The sequence below is a fragment of the Vulpes lagopus genome, chromosome 21, assembly GCF_018345385.1.
Source record: "Vulpes lagopus strain Blue_001 chromosome 21, ASM1834538v1, whole genome shotgun sequence".
NCBI lineage: Eukaryota > Metazoa > Chordata > Mammalia > Carnivora > Canidae > Vulpes > Vulpes lagopus.
The window spans coordinates 38,011,383-38,033,472 of NC_054844.1; the positions used below are offsets into that span (position 1 = coordinate 38,011,383).

At 42.0% G+C, this 22,090-nt stretch overlaps 1 protein-coding gene across 3 annotated transcripts in view; it reads right to left on the bottom strand.

Moving 5' to 3' along the window:
- Window positions 1–15,978, bottom strand: part of SLC38A4 (solute carrier family 38 member 4) — a 68,303-nt gene extending 52,325 nt beyond the window's left edge. The window contains exon 1 of one of the 3 annotated variants that reach the window (XM_041735712.1): window positions 15,865–15,978. The gene's annotated coding sequence lies outside the window, so the exon portion shown is untranslated. Of the gene's footprint in view, window positions 1–9,593; window positions 9,799–15,864 lie in introns of those variants that run through there. The other 2 variants (XM_041735710.1, XM_041735711.1) reach the window with 2 other exon arrangements.
- Window positions 15,979–22,090: the final 6,112 nt, after the last annotated feature.

Below are 22,090 nucleotides of genomic sequence, written 5' to 3' on the forward strand. Positions count from 1 at the left end.
TTCTTTTAAAGCATCTCATTAACTCACCTAATCACAATTAGTTATTCTATGCTGTGGTCACTGAAATCATTTGAGAATAATTGGCACAACTGATACATAAGAAAGTATGCCTGTATTGGCCAGATCTGGGCCAAAAATAATTGTTCAAGACTTCTTAGTGGTTAGAGTGGTTATCTCACTCTCTACTGCTCTGCGAATCCTATGGAGATGGCCCTCATTTTACATCTTAAGTAGATGAGTAAATTAAGACCTCTTTTTATTTTTTGGTCCCTACCTTCCTTATTTTTGCACAGAACGATAACTTATTAAAGAAGGTATGTGTATTCTTTATTTACTTTTCTGCAAGTCCGATAATAACACGTAAAGGGCTTAGAACAGGACCTGGGATATAATAAGAGCTAGATAAATATTATTTATTGTTGTTGTTGGTTGTATATTTTTAAATCCGTGAGCCACATAAAATAGCCTATGTACTTACAGTTTTTATGAGAACCTACTCTTGAGCAGTAGACTATTTTTGATTTAGAAGAAGAATGATCTCCTATATCAACCAAACCACAATTCAAAAATTTTAGTCAGTATTCTTGGCTAAAAACCAAATGGCAAGTTTAATTCTTAGGCCTACTGATAAACACTTCAGGAATGGTCTCAAACTTCTGTTATTTATAATAGTCACAGATCTCCAGAAGAAATGGTTTTCCTTTTATTTCCTGTTTTAGGGCCCCTTGAAACATTCAGCCACTTGGGCATTAGCATTCATTGTCTTGTGTTAACTTGTTATAGAGTTAACATTTCAGGTAGGAAACCCTGAAAAATATATATTTATATCAGAAATGCTGACAAAGTCTTGATGCCTCCAGCACTACCTCTGTCTGCTGCAATATCTGTTTACTCTGGTCTGGTATTTAATAAAATATACAGACTTGCCATGGCAACCACTGCAACACAAAGCATATATGTGTTTCTAAGATAAGGAGAACTTTTTTTTATTAAAGGAACATTCAAAAATATGTTAGATGTACATAATAGTGACTTTGGCAAAGAAGACATAACCATAGCAATGTAAGAATTGGGGTGAATGACTATCATTTTACTAAAAACATGATATGTAAATATGCCTTAGTTTTATTTTGTCTGATATTTTCTATGTATGTTTGAAGCTTACTTGTTAAAAAGAATACAAAAAGAACCCAGACACTCTATACTAATTTCCAAGGAGCAAATGTAAAACATTTCTTCTTTTCTTATTGTGAGAATATTATTTATACTTTGTATGTCAGATGGGCAGATGACTGGGGCTTCTTTGGCCTCAATTAGTGTATTTGGCGACCCAAATCCCATCACGCCTGACTATTTTTTCACTTTTCCTATTCAAAAGTGTACTACCCTAAATTTATTTTTCTCAATTAATTTTGGTGGAGCATAAAAGAATAATAAAAAATGTACTCACTTGGGCTTTTGAATAGTTTTTCAACATTTTTTGCAAAATTTAAAATGTTTACAAATCAATAAACTCAGAAATATATATAATAATATATAATATAATAATAAATATATATAAATACATAAAAATATATAATATATAAATATATATAATATATATAATTACTGAAAGAATTACAAAGGGGCACCAATTGGCTTTTTATTTCAATTCTGATTAAAATTTAAAAAAAATGACTATGTAGGAAGTAACAGCTCAGAGGCATTGGGGGATCTGAGTATAGAATAACTTCTCACCAGACAAGAGGATCAAATTCTTAAAGTCTATGACAGGAGAATTCCAGGTTGGGTAACTTAATAGCTTATGGAGAATATATAGTTTATGGGGTTGGGGCCAAGACTGTGTGAATCTGTACAAAATTTTTGCAATCATGAAAGTAAAAAATATTACCAATGATGTTATTACATATTTTAAATTGGTATTAACAAAGACAATTAAATTTAGATTTCTCACCTTTTGCTCACTAAAATGTCTTCAGAGCCTCTCCCAGAGTTCCAACAATTGCAAGCTCATACTGCTTTGTTGTACAGAAATATACATCTACCAGAGCACATTTCTAGTGTATGACCTTATTCCAATAAGGTCTGGTGCCTTTTTCATCTTATGGATTAGAGGCATTGTCTCCTGCTTGTTATCTCCCAGTGTGATACAGGATTAACATAGATGCTTAAGATGGAGAAACTTCTGGAAGCCTTCATTAACCTACTAGGCCTAGATGAGTAGATATTTCTCAAGCCTATTCATCTGTCTCTCAAAGCAGGTATTTCTAATCTGGGACATGAAAACTACATCATAAGGTACAAGCTGCCAGCCCTTCTGTGCACCGTTTGCAGGTCCCTCCTGTCAAAGCAAGAACCCAATAGGCCTTTCCCTGAGCCCTATGTTCCACTGATGTGTTCCAAGGCTTCACACAAAAGCATTTCTTCTTACTGTGCATCTATTTTTCTTTCCTTTTCCATTTTCAGCCTCAGTTCTTACTCTTTTCCCCTTAATTATCTTCAACTGGGCTGACTGGAAACTTGTATGTACTGTATGGTGCTAAATTCACCTGACTTTAGAGAAGATGCGATGAGTCAGGTCCATATGTGTGATGCGTTTTGCAGTTGCATGGCTGATCACAGTTTTAACTGTATTATTTAAATATGATGCTAATGAAACAATAGAAAATTATTAATAAAGGCTGTACGTTCTTTAAAAAGCATTTCCTAGTATGTATGGCTAATGTAAGCCATAAGGTGTTAAATTTTCTTATCTTTTCAACAGTGGAACAAAGCAAAGAGCAATCAGACTAAAGTTAAATGCTGATAAGTTTCTAAAAAGGTCTGTTTCACCTTGGAAAACAGGACCTGCATGTTGTTCTTCTGGTAGAGTAGCAGGGAGAGCTAGTAAGTGTGACCTTCCTAATCTATTCTAGAATCTTTTTCTTATGGGATAATCAAATAGTTTGAATCACTCCTCCCCTGGGAGTCTTTTGTCAGCAGTTAGTTAGACTACAAGGGCATGTCCAAGAGCTCTGCCACAATAGAGTCTTAAGAAAGGCAACTTAGACAAATCACACAACTGTGATTCCTATTTTCAGTCATTCCAAGCCATGTCCCCCTTTTATTTAAATATTACTTACATGATGATTTTATTTTACTTTAAAAGTCTTGTTTTTAGGCAAGCCAGACTTATGGAATGGGAAAGCAAGTAGATTGTTCCTTAGGCATGATTTTCTGATGATGTAGCAAAGGTATTAACAACATAGGCTCCTAAGTGAAATGTTTCATTATTTAGCTTAGGCAATATAACGTATATAATTTCTATTTCTTTTTTTTAAGATTTTATGTATTTAAAAAAAAGATTTTATGTATTTATTTGAGAGAGAGAAAGAGATAGAACAAGTGCGCACACAGAATGAGAGGGAGAAGCAGACTCTGGGATCATGACCTGAGCTTAACCAACTGAGCCACCCAGACACCTCTCATTTCTATTTCTTATTATGGAAAATTTCAAATTTATACAAATGCAGATAGAATAATAAAGTGAAACCTCACAGATGCATTATCTAGCTTGAACAGTTATCAACCATGGCCAATCTTATTACATCCAAACCACCACTCTCCCTCCCCCATTATGTTAAAGCAAATCCCAAGTGTATAATTTCCTAGAGAATATATTTGTGTATGTCAGTAATCAAAAAGTACTTTTTAAAAAGTAGTCTTGTGGCACAATTTTTAAAATCAAAACAACCTAGTGTTTACTGGTGATGTCTTGAGATAAATTAGAGAAAGCTGAGTAAGCACTTGGGGGAGGACGGTACACATTTTGAAAGCTGACTGAAGGGCATTCCAGATTGGCCAAGTTCTCAAGAAGAAGCATTAGGTAAATCATAGGTAGTAAAAGGAAAGATATTTGGACAAAATTGAGAAAGATATAGCCTGGAATTTCCTCAAGGAACCAAGCAAAGGAATGACAAGGTATAATTTTTCTTTGAAAGAGAAGCAAGTTCATAAGGGTTAGATTTTAAGAAGGCAGACTACCGATGCTTGGCAATGACATTTTAAAAGTCTTGGAACTTAACAAAGTCCAGAATATGGGAAATTCCAGAGGACAAATGGCTTGTTTTCACCATCCAATAAATTGCAAGAGAGGAAAAAAGAGATTAAAGTCTCTTTGAATCCATATCAACTAGTGAATGTATGATTTGGATTCTGTTTGGATTCTGTTTCAAACAAACTAGAGGTAAAATAAAGAGACCATCAGATATATTTGAACACTGCTGGGATATTTGATAATATTAACAAAATGGTTTATTTAAGGTGTGATAATTTGGTTATTCTTGAAGACTTATCTTTCTGAGATACATATGGCTCATGTACAGATCAAATTATATGATGACTTGGATTTGCTTCAAAATAATTTTGTAATGGTTGTGGTAAGGGTAGCAGGGAGGAAAGGCATGGGAAGGGTTGAAATATAACAGACAAGTATTGATAATTGTTGAAGTTTTGTGCAAGACAGAGTGTCATTGTACTACACTAGAATTTGGAATACATTAGAAATTTTCCATATTAAAAAAGTTTAAATTCCCTCGTTTAGAACTTCAACATACATTTTTCTTGATAGTCCTCCCCAAAGTTTAAAAGCAGAAGAAAGACCTATAGATTCTTTCAACCAACCAGAAACTTCTATTGCCTAGCATTTTTTAGATTTACCCTGATACATGAAGTTAACGATAGTTAGTAAGCCTAAGGCATGCTAAAACATTAAATCATGTTGAATAAAATTCTGATTTTAAAATGGATCTTGCTTTATTCTAGTTCTTTGAAAATTGACAAGCCATGGCAGGTATAATTTCTTCCTAACCAGAACACTGGACTCTCTAATTGTGTAACAGAGTTTTTCCATATCCTTAGCTAAACAAATGAGACTTTTGAGCAGAAATTTTCTTTTCTGGGTCTCTGAAATTTATGAATAGCCATGCATACATATGTACTTCAGCAAATTTTTGAGGATATCTTTGAGGTTGGGGGACTGTTTATTTTGAAATACTTATACACATAGAGTCCAATCACTTGACAAAGAGTAATTATTTAAGATATGGCCCTAGGAACAAGATAAAATCAGAATCTATACGTGACCCCCCTCTTTCAACCCAAATCTAACCTACTTTGCTATTTATTTAAAGCATTACTATTCTGTTTGTAATCGCATGCTATAGTCTAAACCCATCATTTTAGATCTGTAATTCAGAACGCAAAAAGAGTTTGTTTAGACATCATTGTAAACAAGAGAGCACTAATGGTTATGCCCTTGATTGGATTGAAGCTATGCTTCAGTGAAACCATTTGTAGGAGAATATCAGAAAACCTACTAATTTGGTTTTATGCAGATCAAACAACCAGTTAATTTATTGAACTTTTCACTTTTCTAAAGCTACAGATTGTATTTGTAATAGCTTCAAGGATAGATGACTCATCATGAGACTATTTTAATTACTCTTTGAAGCCAATATCTAGTATTTGTTCCCTGCTTCATAGAAGTTTATTCATCATTTGATTACTTCTTACCAAAAATAAAATCTGTACCAAGCCACACACATTTTTGTTAGATCTAAAAAGAAAAGACTCTCTGCTTCAGTCTGTGTTCCATATTAGTAGGTATGGATTAGATACTGGCTCCCTGGTTGATAGGCATAGAGGGACCCTGTCCCTTCTTATGACAGCAGTTATGATTGAGAGACACAGAGAAGCCTTAACAACCAAGTTTTCTAATCTACATCCTCCATTCAGACCTGTTAACTTTATAAAGTCTGAAATCTCATTTTTAATGTTCTCATTAGTAATAATCATATTCACTACAGCCAGCCTTATGCTAAGCATATCACATGTATCATATCAGTAATACCCTCACCTTTTGGATAGGTAATATTATCATCCCCATTTTGTAAGTGATGCAGCTGATGCTCAAGAAGATTAAGTAATTTACCCAAAGACCAAAGCTGGTGAACAAGTGAGTGGGCCAGGCCTCACAGCCCCACATCTAACTGCAGAACCCAGCTCCTAACAACATTCCATCACCACTGGGTACCTACTCTTCATTGGACACTATTCATAACAGGATCCCTGTCTTCAAGACAGCTAGAGAGCTCAGCATGGGAGCTGGGGCAAGTGGAACAGGTTTCATGAAGGAAGAATGATATGACTCCAGAGAGAAGAGGGTGGTTCCAGGCTAGAGAAATGGGATCAGATGGAAGGGGCACCTGCACCCCAATACTTAGAGCAGCAATGTCCACAATAGCCAAAATTATGGAAAAGAGCCCAGATTTTCATGTACACTAGAACAGGTAAATATATACACAATGGAATATTACTCAGCCACCAGAAAATAAAATTTTGCCATTTGCAGTGACATAGGTGGAACTGGAGGGTATAATGCTAAGTGAAATAAGTCAATCAAAGAAAGCCAATTATCACCTGATTTCACTCATATACGGAATTTAAGAAACAAAACAGAGGAGTATAGGGGAAGGGAGGGAAAAATAAAACAAGATGAAATCAGAGAGGGAGACAAACCATAAGACACTTTGAATCATAGGAAACAAACTGAGGGTTGCTGGAGGGGCTGCTGAGGGTAGGGTAACTGGCTGATGGACATTAAGGAGGGCATGTGATGTCATGAGCACTGGGTGTTATATGCAATTGATAAATTACTGAACTCTCCCTCTGAAACTAATAATACGCAATATGCTAATTAATTGATTTAAAAAAGAAAGAAAGAAAGAAATGGGATCAGAAGTTTGGCCCCAGTAATACCAAAGCAACTATTGTCTACTTTAGCTCACGTAGGATATTTGTGTACAGTCCAGCTGCGGTTGACCTTGACTGCCAAGTTAAGGAATTTGAACTTTATGGAATTCTGGTATAAAGAATAATGTAAAGCATTATATTTGGTGTCATTTTTCAGTGTGGACATTGCTATAGTATTACAACATTTTTTGAAAATACTTGTACAGCTTTTGGGTTTTGCCTACATTGATATAGTACATGAAGCATTTCTATTCTATTTTTCTTTCAGAAAAGCTCTATTTTTTTTCTTTTTAAAGAAAAAGTTTGAGAGACAAATACCACCCCCGCCCCATCACCCCTTAAAAAAAAAACAAAACCTATAATGTTGAGAATAGTGGCCTCTGTCTGCACTTCATATCACAACGTTGGCATGGCTCCCACCATTTACACAAAATAAAATAAATTACACAGTACGAAGATGTTGTTCCATTTGGAAAGATTCAGGAAAGCCAATTTGCCCATGAAAGGAGTTATACATTATTTTACTTATGGCAGTTCTATATATGTGTAGGCTTTGAACAAGCATCTGCTACCTACCCTCCATCCCCTGGAAGGGATTGGAATAAGGAATATTTTTCTGGTAACAGAAATCATGAAAACGGTGACTTAGCCCAATGTCTTCACTTAGACTTGGATCTAGGCAGGGCTGGAGACTGATAGTTATTTTGTGAATTGATAGCATGTCTTTGAAAGCCCAAGGTGTGAAATTCTAAAAACACAAAGTATACTTTCAGATAGTAGTGGCTATTTTGTTCTCTCCTCCAGGGAGGACAAAGTGGGGGAGAGAACTCTCCTATAGGTACTGGCTGAAGCCAGGGATCGAGCCTCATTCTTCTAGGTACTATTCAGAAGGGCTGCATTTCCCTTAGCTAGTTACAGCCTTTGGAGAGTGCAGGTTCAAGTTGCTTGTGGGTGTTCGGGTGAAGAGTCACAGCCTCCTTTTAAAATCTGACTTAAGTGAACTCTGGGTGATGCTCCTCCCACTAGTGGGTGGGGTGAGTGGCCAAGGAGAGTCTCAGGACCCTCCACAGTTGCCCTGGGGCTAAAGATGTTATTTTGACTCTGGTGACCCTCCTCAAACTAGAGTCACTCATGGTCATTTCCAGCCGTGTCCTTGAGTTATCAGCTATGTTGACTGCACAGACTGGCAAGGGATTCCCTATTGCAGAAGCATTTTAAAAATCAGCTTCAAGAAATCTGAGTTGCCCTAACCAAAGATAAGAATCACAGAATAGATTGTCCTATTGGTGTGGAAATCTTAAAAAGTGCCAGGTTTTGGATCTTAACTGTCTAAATACATCCTTTTCTCTGCCACATTCCTTTTCTCCTCTGCACTCCTCTGGTGGTCTCTGCTTTAAATTAAAACGGAGCTTATATATCCTTTGGCCCTATCACACCCAAAGGTCATTTTGAAGTTGAAAACACATTCAAATTTTGTTCTCACACTCTTACTGAGTACCATCAGTATCCAACTGAAGTTCTAGACAAATAAATCAATTGAGAAGAAGAGGAAGAAGAAGAAGAAGAAGGAAGAAAAGGAAGAAGAAGAAGGAAGAAAAGGAAGAAGAAGAAGAAAGAAGAAGAAGAAGAAGAAGAAGAAGAAGAAGAAGAAGAAGAAGAAGAAGAAGAAGAAAAACGCTACCACTAAATGTGGTGAAGCAACTGGAATACTATTCAGTGATAAAAAGGACCCAACTTTGGATACAGCAACGTGAATGGATCTCTAGAATGTTATGCATTCAGCATAACCAGTCAAAAAGAGACAAAAACCAGTCTCAAAGAGATCACAGTGTGATTCTGCTTACGTAGCATTTGCAAAAACAATTAAAACATAGAGCCGGGAAACATCTGTTGTCAGGGGAAGGGGGAAGGAGGCAAGTGTGGCTGTAAAGGAATCCCAGCAGGGGGATCTTCCAAGTGATGCAAACTCTGTACCTTGGTGGTGCTGGTGGCTGCACAAACCCACGCGTGTGATCGAATGACATGGAAACGATACATACGTTTTGTACACACATATTGTACCAACATCATCAACATCTGAGTTTTGATCTTCTATGAAAATCATGCCCAATGTAACCACTGGAGGAAACTGGGTGAAAGACAGAGGAGGGGGGGGGGGCCTCTCTGTGCCACCTTTACAACTTCTGGTGACTGTACAATCACTTCAAAATAAAAACAAAAACTATCCATTGAAAGTCCTATTGATCCTACCTGACGCTCCCCACCAAAAAACAAAACAAAACAAAAAAACCCTTTAAATATATGTAAGTCCACCACAGATCACGGACTCCTCTGTACTGCAAGTATAATTAAAATCAGCACCGTGTCACATGCCAACAAAGCGTTTTATATATATATTTATATATATATATACATATATATTTTTTAAGTGTGCTGTTTCTAAACCATTGCCTCAAGAACCCAAAAAAGGAATAACACAGGGATGATGTGTTCTCGGGCCTGATAAAATCGCTCCAGGTCTGCAGGGCTGCGACCCATCTGATGGCTTTGCAGACGGTCCCAAAGCCGGAGCCGGGCTGGAAACACAAATGCTCTCGGGTTAGTAGGTCCAGATCGGCTGGTGCAGAGGGCCTCGGGCGCATCCCGCACGCCTGCCCACGCGCCTGCCCTTTGGGGACGATCCAGAGCCCGAGGCCACGGCCCGGGGGCCACAGGCGCACGCAGGAAACCCTTCTTAGAGCCCCGCGGCTGCCCTGCCTCACCCCTCCTCCTCCTCCAGGTCCTTGCCACGTCTCACTCACTCACTGGTTCCTCTGGCGAAGTCCCAGCAGAAGCCGCCAGCCTCGGAGCGCGCGGGCTGTCCCCGGGGGTCCCCGCAGGTCCCCGCAGGTCCCCGCGCGCGGCCGCAGAGCAGGTCGCGGGCCCCGAGCCGCCAGGCGCGGCGGGAGATGGAGATGCTGCTGGACAGCACCCGCCGCCCGCCGGGCTGGCCTCCTGGGGGATTGCCTCCCCCCCCCCCCTTTTTTCTTTTTCTTCTTTAACATTTTTATAGCGCCAGGAGTGTACCCGGGGTTATAGAATTATGCCAAAACAAAGAGCAAAGTCCTTGTCCTGAGGAGTATGCGGTGTAAAAGGCGCGGATGACGCAAGGCAAAATGACAGGACAAACACCCGGGTGGGTGGGGAGGAAAAGTGACCCTGAAGCGTCAGGTAGGATCAATAGGACTTTCGATGGATAGAGAAGGAAGGAAGGGGAGGAAGGAAGGAGAGAAAGGGAAGGAAGGATGGGGAGGAGGGAAGGAAGGAAGGGAAGGAAGGATGGGAAGGAGGGAAGGAAGGAAGGGAAGGAAGGAAGGAAGGAAGGAAGGAAGGAAGGAAGGAAAGGAGGGAAGGAAGGAAAGAAAGGAGGGAAGGAAGGAAAGAAAGGAGGGAAGGAAGGAAAGAAAGGAGGGAAGGAAGGAAGGGAGGAAGGAAAGAAGGAAGGAAGGAAGGAAGGAAGGAAGGAAGGAAGGAAGGAAGGAGAAAAGGAGGGACAGAAGGAAGGAAGGGAGGGAAGGAAGGAAAGAAAGGAGGGAAGGAAGGAAGGAAGGAAGGAAGGAAGGAGAAAAGGAGGGACAGAAGGAAGGAAGGGAGGGAAGGAAGGAAAGAAAGGAGGGAAGGAAGGGAAGAAAGGAGGAAAGGAAGGGAAGAAGGAAGGGAAGGAAGGAGGAAAGGAAGGGGAAAGGAAGGAGGGAAGGAAGGAAGGGAAGGGAAAGGAAGGAAGGGAAGGGGAAGAAGGGAAGGGAGGAAAGGAAGGAGAGGAAGGAAAGGAAGGAGGGAAGGAGGAAAAGGAGGGACAGAAGGAAGGAAGGGAAGGAAGGAAGGGAGGGAAGGAAGGAAGGAGGGAAGGGAGGAAGGAAAGGAGGAAGGGAAGGGAAGGGAAGGGAAGGAAGGAAGGAAGGAAGGAAGGAAGGAAGGAAGGAAGGAAGGAAGGAAGGAAGGGAAGGGAAGAGAAGGAAGGAAGGGAAAGGAAGGCGGAGAAGGAAGGAAAGAAAAAAAAATGGAAAAGCCAAATCAGGGCCTTAACTCCTTTGTGAAAAATATAAATAAGGATGCACAATAAAAGCAATAGGAATAGGAACTTTTTTGAGAGTTTATTATGTTCCATTGGTATCACGCCAAAAATACCTAAGTGGCCATTAACCCCTAATGCTCTCCATGAGCCATATATATTCCATTTTATCCTCAAAAAAGTGCTTATGAAGTAGGAAATGTGTGCCTCATTTTATAGCTGAAGAGAATGAAGCCCTCAGGTTAAGTAACTAGCTCTATCTGGATCACTCGGGTAGAAAGCGGGAGACCCAAATCGGAGGCCTGGAAGTCCCACCCAGTGAGAGAGCCAAGATCGGAATCCAGGAAGCCCAACTGTGTGGCACAGGGATTCGTATCCACACACCCTGATTCCCCAGCCCGCATGCTTAATTGTGTGCAATAATGCACACTGGATAAAACAATTTAATTGAAAAATATCTGTATTGACTGCTGGTAGTGCATAAATTCACTTTGCCAAAGCCTTTAATATTGCAGTGAAAACACGCTTAACTGAAGAATAAACACTATTATAAAAAAACACAATAGGTCCTCCTTCCTCCCTTCTCACTCAGCAAACATGTGTGAGTAAATCTGTTTGCACCAGGCACTGTGTGTGGCACCATGGAGACGGGAGTGACCAAAGAGGGAAAAAGGAGAGAAAGCAAGGGAACTGGAGATGCTGTGCATTTTAATGATGGATACACACTAGATTTATCAAAAGAAATAGGGGCAAATAGCCAACAGGAAGGGAACATTTCAATCTTCTTATACAGGGAATGACGTTATTCTGGGCTGGACTGTCCTTTGTGAGTATTATTTATCTCTTTTTTCATTTCCTCTCTTCTGTTTCCTTCATTTTTGTTTTGACAGAGGAAAACACCAAAGAACCTCTATTATAGACATTTGTTAACGTTTCAAATAATGCTTTGGGTGTCCGAGTGATGACATTAACAGTCATGACTGTCCCACATTGAGTGCTCGCTATGAATCAGGCATTAGTCTGAGCATTTCACATGTGTTAACTCATTTAATCCTCATAATAATCCCATGAGACAGGAGCCAGTATGATCTCAATTTTATAGCTGAAGACAGTGAAGCTCAAAAAAGATTAAAAAACTTGCCCAAGGATATAATGCTAAAAAGTGGAGGATTTAGTGTATTAACTGAAATTAGGTTTTGGATTATTTGTGGATTTCATTTACCGTTCGGATTCCCTTCCAAATAGCAGTTTAACTACGAGAGTATTTTACAAGTGTGGAAATAGTGAAGAGGCATGCAGACCTGTGAGCCTGGGATGGAAAACTGGTATAAAAGATCTCTAAAAAAAAAAAAACCAAAAAAACAAAACCAAGAGACTCTGGGAATTGCATTTTCCAAGTCTGTTATCAAAAGCCAGAATCTTAACTGGCATAAACATCTACTTTGGAGCTAAGAGGTTGACATCATTACTGTCACTCCATGCCCTATCTCACTTCATTTTTTTTTAATGCTTTTTTCCTTCCAGACTCTTCTGTAACACACTAAAATAAACAAAGCCACTAAAAACTAAAATAAGGAGAGAAATTCTCCCCAGCTACACCTCCCTAACCAGAAAAACACAGAAAAGCATTTGTTTGGGAATATTTTTTTGTGATTGTGTCAATTGTATCTTTGTTAAAATAGAATATCCCCCTTGAGAATTAGAAAAATAATTTGATTTTCCCAAACAGAGGACAGCCAAGTCTACTCTTTCCATTTGAGTGCAGAGTTTAAAACCCTAACGTGTTAGAGTCTGAAACACTAAAGTTCTCTAATAGAGGAGTGCATAATAGAATGATGAAATAATAAAAGGTGCTAATTTCTGTATTCAGTCATTGTGTTCCTCCTTAGCACAGGTCACTTCTGAAATTCAAGGGTGGGCCAGAGCTTTGGGAGCCTCACGGAGAGGCTGGCGAGGACCTCCCAGACCACACCTCCCTCCCAACCTCCTCTCGTGGGAGTTCCACTTCCCACTACTGAACTCCTAAATTCCCAGGGTGGCTCCCACTTTCTCCTTCCTCCTTTCTCCAGGTCTCTGTTGAATTTTCTCCCAGTTTGTTCACTTCTTTGCCTGGCTGACCTTTATTTCTGCTTCATTACCAAGTTTCGAAATGTTCTCTGACCCCTTCCCAAGCCAGCTTCAGGGGCTCAAATCTGAATTTTTCCTGGCCCTCAACATGCTGTTAGTACAACCATCTGCTTGCTTATTCTTTCCTCCTCTAGACTGATTCATTTATTCAACAAATGTTTCTTGGGCACCTAGTATTTGCCCAGGACTGCGGTAGGTATTAAGGAAACAGGGATAAAAGACACTCCCTAACAGGGTTCCTGGAAGATAATGATACTCAGTGATTGTTTGGGGAATGAACGAATGGAATTAGGTCATTACAAAAATAGAAGGAAGACCAGAGGAAGATGAGCAGTCACAGGGAAGACATTTGGCAGTTCCATTCCTCCCATTGGGCACATCCTACCGTGTTGTGTAACATCTCCGTAAGCCTCTTTCCTCCTTAAGTTTTTGTTTTCCTAGTTAACTTTCATTCTGCCAGCTCTATTGGAAGCAGGAGCTCTGGCATAGAAGGGGCTTAAAGCTCTGATGCCAGCGCTGTCATTTACTAGCTGGGTGACCCTTGTCTCTTTCCTTAGTTTCTACGTGCTTCAATTTCCTCCTCTGTAAAATGGAGATAACAAACACCTATAACAAGGAGGAGTGTGTGAACATTAAATAGATTTCACATTTGTAAAGGGCTTAGCGTAAAGTCTGGCTCGTAGAAAGTTCTCTCCTTTCTTTCTTTCTTTTTTTTTTTTTTAATGAAAGTCACAGAGAGAGGCAGAGACACAGGCAGAGGGAGAAGCAGGCTCCATGCACTGGGAGCCCGATGTGGGATTCGATCCCGGGTCTCCAGGATCGCGCCCTGGGCCAAAGGCAGGCGCCAAACCACTGCGCCACCCAGGGATCCCGAAAGTTCTCTCCTTTCTTTGTCTCTCCCCTACTCCCACCCCATACCCTTCCTACAAGATGTCACCAGGGCAGCAGGGGCATGCAAGATGACTTCAGGTGATATATGGAGTACATTTTAAAAGACCATATTATTTTGATACATCTAAAAATACCTAAGTGGCCATAAACCCCATTAAACCTTTGTGGGCTTTTTTTTTTTTAAATCATTGTTTCAGGTATGTTAAAATTAAAAAAGAAAAAAAGAGGCTTAAATTTTTTTTAAAAAAATAGTTGGAAATTATCAGTAAGTCAGTACAAAGGAGAAGGAGGAAGAGAAAGGAAAAGACTGTTGAAAAACACTGAGGAAACAAAAAAGGGCAATGACATGAAAGAAGAAAAACATTTAACCGAGAAGTCTGCATCTGATCTATTTATTATGCTTGGCCTGGGGATTCGATAAAACGATGGGTAGCCATAGGCATACTATGCATTTCCCAAATGTCACTTATTGGAAAAATCTAGTTCTGGGGCCGTGGGGATTCAGTCTATAGCTAAATGACCATGTGTTGGCTTTCTTAGCATAGGATTAGTCTGTCACAGGCCAAACGGTCAGCTTTGGCTCCCTAAAAGTCACCTGTCCAGTTCTGCCTCTGATGAAATACAAAGTGAAAGAGAATTGTCCATTTAGATTTAAGAATAACTAATGACCACGTAGGGCTTCCAAAGACCGTCTGTGTTCCTCATACTGTCTATGTCTCTGTCCTGCTCTGTAAAATGAGTATAATAATAGAATCTGTCCCATGAGGTTGTTATGAGGATTTAACATAAAAGAAATGTGATAATTGATATATATGTGTGATTGTTACCATTAATCGAGTGCGGACTAGCCTCCTCGGAGCACCCAGCACTACATACTCTGACGGAAGAGCTCATCTACCCCCGCAGGCTTGAAAACTATCTGTCCCCTTCCACCCATCTCCCTGCTTTTTAATGTTTTGTGATAGAATCAGCCCACTAAAAGCTTTCTGTCTCCGAACACGTGGTATTCAATAATTTGGAAAGTTCATATATATTCTCCTCAGTTTCTCTGTCCTTATAAGCTTCTACCCAGATCATAGATTTTTCTATAGATTCTCTGAGCCTTTCAGAAGCTCTATTACACAGGTGTGTGTGCGCACACACGTCTTGCGCCCATGTGAGAGAGTCCACCCATCTCTGTGCCTCTTGGGGGACTGGTATGCAGTGGGGCTAATTCCTCCCACCCTACCACTCCCAGAAGTCAGTGTCCCTAAAAAGGCAATAACCCAACAAACCCAGACTAGAGAGCCCTGGAAATCGTGATCCAGGTGTAGCAAGTGCTTTTTACAACATGAGGCAATTCACTCATAGCAACTAAGTCTAATAAAGGACTAGAAGAAGCCAGGAAATTGGGGCACAGGCCGTCGGGGCTCCCTCCTCCCCGGAGGAGCCGAGGTCCCAGCGCTCCAAGTGCTTAACAAAGAAAGCGGGTCGTGCAGGGGCGCGGGGCAGCGCCGGGCGGACAGGTAAGCGCGCACCTGCAGCACCTGCAGGGCCGCCGCTGCCCTGACGCCCCCGAGACGGGCGGAGATGCACTTTTGCCCTAAGAGAAGGACGTCAAAAGCCACCCCATCCTGCGGTGACACCAGGCCCGGGTATCTGAACACCGTGCTTGGAAGCGTGGCTCGGGGTGTCCGGGGCCTCTCCAAGCCGCCCCAGGTCCCAGCTCCTGCCCCCTGCCCGGCAGGTACCCCCGGGCGCACCGGGGGCCGAGCCTCCCCAGTTTAGTCCATCCTCTCCCCCTACCCGAGTGCGCCTCCCCTCTCGCTGGGGCGCACCCCGCTCCCTGCGCTGCTCCCCGTGCGCCCCGCTCTCGGGCTCCACGTGCTCCCCCCCCCCCCCCGGGGCTCCCGGCGTCGGGCTCCCTCCTCCCCCTTCATTCATTCTCCTCTCCCCGTTTTCCCCTCCGAGCCTCGCGCTCTGTCCCCCTCCCCCCCCCACCCGGTGCGCTCGACCCCACTTGCCTCTCCCGCTCCGCGCCTCTGCTCGCCCTGCCCTGGGTCCGGCGCCCCAGGCGTCCCCGTCCCGGCGCTGCGGTCTCGGTCCCCGCGCCCCCCTGCAGGCCCCGACCCAGCACAGCTCCCGCCTCCTTCCTCCCCCGAAGGAGCCTCTCTGGGGACTCCCGGGGCCGCAGCCCCCCACCCGAGGGACCGGCTGGCCCGGCCCAGGCAGCCCAGCTGTCAGGGACAGCGGGTCTATTTTAGGTCCAGCACCCAATGTCCCCGCCCTGAGGACACGGGCCCGCAACTTGGGTAGCACTTGCCAGCACTGATCCCCAAGCCGACCCGAGTTAGGCTGGTGGCGGGGCCACGGCTGCGGACCGCGGTCCAGGGACACCCAACTGGAAATCCAGCTGGAGGGAACCCGGGGCTTGGGGCCTGCGGTGGGGGGTGGAGGGGAGCAAACCCCAGACCCCCCCTCCCGCCTCCTGGGATTGGGCTACCTGGCCAACCTCTTGGGTCGGTGGCTACCCTGCCACCTCTCTTGCAAAGTCACACGTGAGCCTTCCCCATCGGTCCCCCTAACTCTGCCCCGGTTGACTTCATCTCTAGCCAATCCGGTCATCAGCCTGCAGTAACCCATCCAAAGCGCGATCCTTTGGAAAATCATAAGAATTGGGGTCAATCAACAAACAAGTGACAAAGAGCCTCAATACCTAACCTAAGCCCCAGACGGTTGAGAGGCCGGACTGCACACGTGTGCGTGTCCCTATGCGCTCACGCACACACACACGCACAAACACCAATCCGAGCTGGGATCCAGCCACAAGTTTGCACACTGACAGGTCTCTAAGCCTGGCAGAAAGCAGAAAAGTTTCACTCACCTGCGTCTTTTTCCACCTCTGCCGATTGGGACCCAAGGGAAGTATCGGAAAAGGGTGGATTGAGAGACCCTCCTTTCTTTTCTTTTCGCCTTTCCAAAGAGTGGAAATTTCCATCATGTGATAGGGGGCAGCATCCCCAGTGTCGCGTTTCCTGCGGACCCTCCCTTCCAGCCCAGCCACCAATCGTCAGGCGGCAACCTGAGATGTAAACAAAAGCATCCTCCCAGGTGGGCTGACTTGTCCAGCTGTCCTGCCAGAGTGAAGCCTGGGAGCCGCCAGCCCCTGCTCCCTCTTTTCTGGGTCCCTGAAACAGAGAAGATCTTGGTGTGAGTTGGGGTTTTCGTTGTTGTTTGGTTGGTTGTTGTTTTCGTGATGAAGTGTCTTCATTAGTCAAGGTTGCATTTGTCGAATCTGCCCTCTATGCAGGACTACCTGTTGATCTTCACTTTGAAGTCTGTAAAAAAAAAAAAAAAAAAAAAAAAAATCTTTCAGGTAGGTTGACTCTAAACTGCCTCCAGATTTATGGATGTCAGGCTTGCCATAAAGGGGAAAAAGTATTGAGGAAGGGGGGTACAAATGAAAAACGTGTCGTTCACAGTTAAAGTCACTTTATGGTCAGTGAAGTTGGGGATAACTTGGTAGCATTTAACCATGAGTGGGGATCTTGGTGGGAATTTTTTTAAGGGACTTCAATTTTAACACAACCCTCAGTGTATATGGAAAAGGAATTAGGTTATAATAAATAGCACTGTAATTTTAATTCTGTTTATTAAAGGCATTAGCCTACCATTTTAAGGGACACTGTTTACAGTAAAACTATTTTCTGATGCTAGGCAAAATTTTTGTTTCAGAGAAGGCCTGTGTAACAAATGTGTTCACAACCCTCTGTTTATTTTAGTACTCATTTGTCTTTCTTTGGGGAAAAAATATTCTCCAATGGAGAACTGACTCCACAGTTCAGCAAACTCACCAGGCAATACGAATTGCTTTCTGAACCCTGACATGTCCAATGTTGCTGTATTCAGGATGGTAAGTCTCACTGTTTAATCATACCATGAAAGCCTAGAACCATCTTATCTTACTCAGGGTTCCCATTGACTAAAAACACCAGCGGCACCTTAGCACATAAAAAAAAAAAAAAAAAGGATAAGGACAAGAATTACCCAGATAATGTGTAATGACCAGGAACACTTAAAAAAATATCAACACACATGCATGCGTATGTACATACATACACACCGAATTGTACCCAAACCATCCGACAATGCAAATTCAACAGAAGGATGATGCAATAAATGACCACTTTGGAGCCTAAACATATATAAAACTCAGTATCTAAAAGGTACTTGTTTTGGGGCACCTGGGTGGCTGAGTCAGTTGAGCAGCTGCTTCTTGGTTTTGGCTCAGGTCACAATCTCAGGATCCCCGGATGAGCCCCACAGAGGGCTCCCTCCTCAGCGGGGAGTCCGCTTGAGGATTCTCGCTCCCTTTCCCCCACCCTTTACTCTGTGCACCTGCCTGCTCTCTCTCTCTCTCTCCCTCTAAAATAAATAAATCCTTAAAAAAACATAAAAAATAAAAAAATACTTGTTTTATGAAAGTTGATTATCCCCTGCCTGACCAATGACATACCTCTTTCATTTGTCGTAACAAGAAGTTTCCATTCTAAGAAATTAGAATATGTCAGAATAATTTTCAAGTCCCTTTAAACTTGCTGAAATTAGATTTTTTTTACACTATCACGCTTTCCATTGATTGTTACTTAATAAACATGAGGGTATTTTAAAAAGCTACTAAAGTGTCAAAATTGGTAGGATTGAGAAAGGATTAGTAGAGAGAGCAGGACAGATGTATATTTCTCTGTGCCTAACCTAACATATTAAAGACAAAATTCAGATTTCTTTTTTTTATTGGTGTTCAATTTGCCAACATATAGAATAACCCCCAGTGCTCATCCCATCAAGTGCCCCCCTCAATGCCCATCACCCACTCACCCCCACCCCCCGCCCTCCTCCCCTTCCACCACCCCTTGTTCGTTTCTCAGAGTTAGGAGTCTCTCATGGTCTGTCTCCCTTTCTGATAGTTCCCACTCAGTTTTTCTCCTTTCCCCTTTATTCCCTTTCACTATTTTTAATATTCCCCAAATGAATGAGACCATATAATGTTTGTCCTTCTCCGATTGACTTACTTCACTCAGCATAATACCCTCCAGTTCCACCCACGTCGAAGCAAATGGTGGGTATTTGTCATTTTAATGGCTGAGTAAAAACTCAGATTTCTAAAGTGAAAAGCCATTTCCAGAGAAAACCAAATGAGGATGGCATCGTGCAATTCTAAGACAGACACTAGTTAACTGTGCAACTGCTCAACTTTTTAATGAACTGCTTATTTAATCAGTCCTTGGCATCTGTATCTTAGTCCAGAAAAGATATAAAATGGTGTTTCATTGCCTGATTTGCTGGAGTCCAATAGGTTACTCATCTATATAAACTGTTAACGTCAGGTGTGGGTTGAGGTAAAATGAGTTGCACTCATCTGTGAATCAGTGAAGCGCTGAACAAAGTTCAAGTGTATTATCTTTTGTAGCCAACACCCAGCAGAATTTAAGCAGAGCTCAGAACCATGTCTGGATAGTATGAGGCAACTGACCCCCCTTTATCTTCCCTGCTACCACCCAAACCTTGAGCCAATGACATCTCTGTTGAATCTTCCCAACAATCTTCAAACGTCTGTTCTAAACCAGTCTTTGAAACAATGAGAATCAGCCCCAACCAGCAACGTGAATACACCTACAAGACCACGGTGTAAAACACATTCTGATTTATCATCAGATCATTCACTGGCTCCGGAGCAGTTAGCTCAAGGTTTTTTTTTTTTTTTTTAAGTTTTTTTTTTTACATTTTTATTTATTTATGATAGTCACACACACACACACACACAGAGAGGCAGAGACATAGGCAAAGGGAGAAGCAGGCTCCATGCACCGGGAGCCCGACATGGGATTTGATCCTGGGTCTCCAGGATCGCGCCCTGGGCCAAAGGCAGGCGCCAAACCCCTGCGCCACCCAGGATCCCAGTTAGCTCAAGTTTGAATGTCAGAGCCACCATCCGCGAGCTATGTGACCTTGGACAAATCACTAAGTTCTTCGTGACTCATTTTCTCCTTCTGAAAAATGGAGAACATTTCTTGATACATTGTTTTCCTATTTTCAGACAGTACTGAAAACTCGCCTAGTGATGGAGGAAAATGAAATGTTTGCAATTGAGAAAAAAGCTTACAGGGCAGATAACATTTACTACCATTTTGACAAAGCTGGCTTGACTGAAGCTCTCTGCTCTAAAATTACATGAACACATTAGCACAAATATTAATACAAAATCACATGAACACATCAAAGCTCTCGGCTCTAAAATCACATCAACCTAGAATGGTTATTAGTTTTGTCATGAATACTTTTGTTTTTAAGAAAAGTCTATATGAAAAAATATTCCCCAAATACATTCTTTTGAACCAAAGCTAATACTTGAAAACAGACTTCTGTGCTCCAATAGGGTTTGGAAAACGTTGTGTTCAAAGTTATTGTGGGATTCCTCAGAGGTTTTAACCAGTCTCTCTAAGCTGGGATGGAGCTTGCAGCATTTCTCCATGACCATGAGCCCTTTTTGGAGAAACATCTCTCAGGGCTGATGATCCAGAGTATATTCATTACCAAATTTTAGCATGAATGAATGCCTCATGAAGGAAATGGAACACAATTATTACTTAACACTGCATGACAGTGTATGTAGTTCCTTGGTTTACGGACTATTGTTGAGTAGTTTGATAGCAGTGATTTTAGTAGAATTTGTATAAATTTTTTCCTTTGATAGCAGACTTTTGACATGGATTATTTCTCCATTTAATAATGATTTTAACTAGTAAAATGGCTGTAGGTTACAAAGCACCTTAATATATATTATGGCCCTTGATACTAAAATAAGCCAGCCATAAAATTATTATTTTCCCCATTCAATGAGGAAGGAAACTCAGAGACTTTAGGTAGTTTGTCCCAAAGACACAGAACCAATAAATTGACAGACTCAGCGTGAACCACTGGTTTCAAATTCCTTGTCTCTCACAGCGCACCTCCCTTTACTCCTGAGCATTTTCTTTTCCAAGACTGAGAACTGTTTTCCTGCCTTCAGTGTAACCAACCCTGAATGGCACGCTCAGCCATAAAATTATGATTTTTTAAAATAATTATTATAAAAGCAATTATCTATCATAATTGCATGAGCCTCTATAAATTCTAATGTCAGTCTAATGGCTTTATTTTATATGAATTTGAATTTGATTTATGTGAGAAACTGAGTAATCCCAGGATTGTATTTATGGTATGAGTTTTAGTGTTACGTTCTCTAAGTGGGCTACTATTTCTCACTAGTACTAGGAAAAAGATACCTGAGTAGATCACTCACCATTTCAGTTTCACACATGATGAAACAACTAGCAACTGGATCTCAAAACAAAATATCAAACTAGATCTAGGATCTTAGAAGACCCAAGTCTAGTGTCCAATATGGGGAGTCAGGAGCCAGACTGTGGGTCCCATCCAGGAGGTGAAAAGAGAGAGCTGAGCCCACGTGCCACACACGGATAGTTCAGGGAAGAGAAAGTGCACCGTGTGGTCAACATTCAACACCAGCCCCAGGGAAGTCAACTTCTGTTGGTCTGGTCTGGCCATGGCATTATATGCAGGCATCTGACCGGCCTTATTCACCAAGACATCACACTCCTTTTCCAACTTGCCACTCATGGAAGCAATCAGCTCTACCCATCTATACAGCTCACATTCTAAACTACTCACTTCCCCCTGACTCCCCAATACCATGGTCTTCCACGCCTTAGTGCTTTTGAATGCATCACGCCCACCTTCTAGAAGCCCTTGCCACTGACTCTGCCTGTCATCCTCACCTTTTATTAATCTTTCAAGCCCCGGCTCAATGTCACCACTTCAGTGAATGAAACCCTTCTGGACTCCAGTTATCTTTTCCCTTGGCAGGCTGGGGACGTGGCGTGGGGAAGGGATGTTCAAAGAAGGATGGGAAAAGAAAACCAGCATGTTCTGGACATGGAATTTAGTACTTACAACCACCTTGTGAGGTGGATGCTTTATCCCCACTTTTCAGATGAGAAAACAGAGACTGAGTTAAGCAGCTTGCAAGAGGCAGAATTTGAATTAGGACTCAGATGTAGGAGATCCCAAAGCTCTCCTCATTCTGTCCCATGAGTAAACTTGCCCTCATTTGGGCTCCAGAAATACATCATAATACATTAGACTTTAGGCCCCTCAGCAGCCAGTCTCTGTTATTCTTATCTGTGTTCC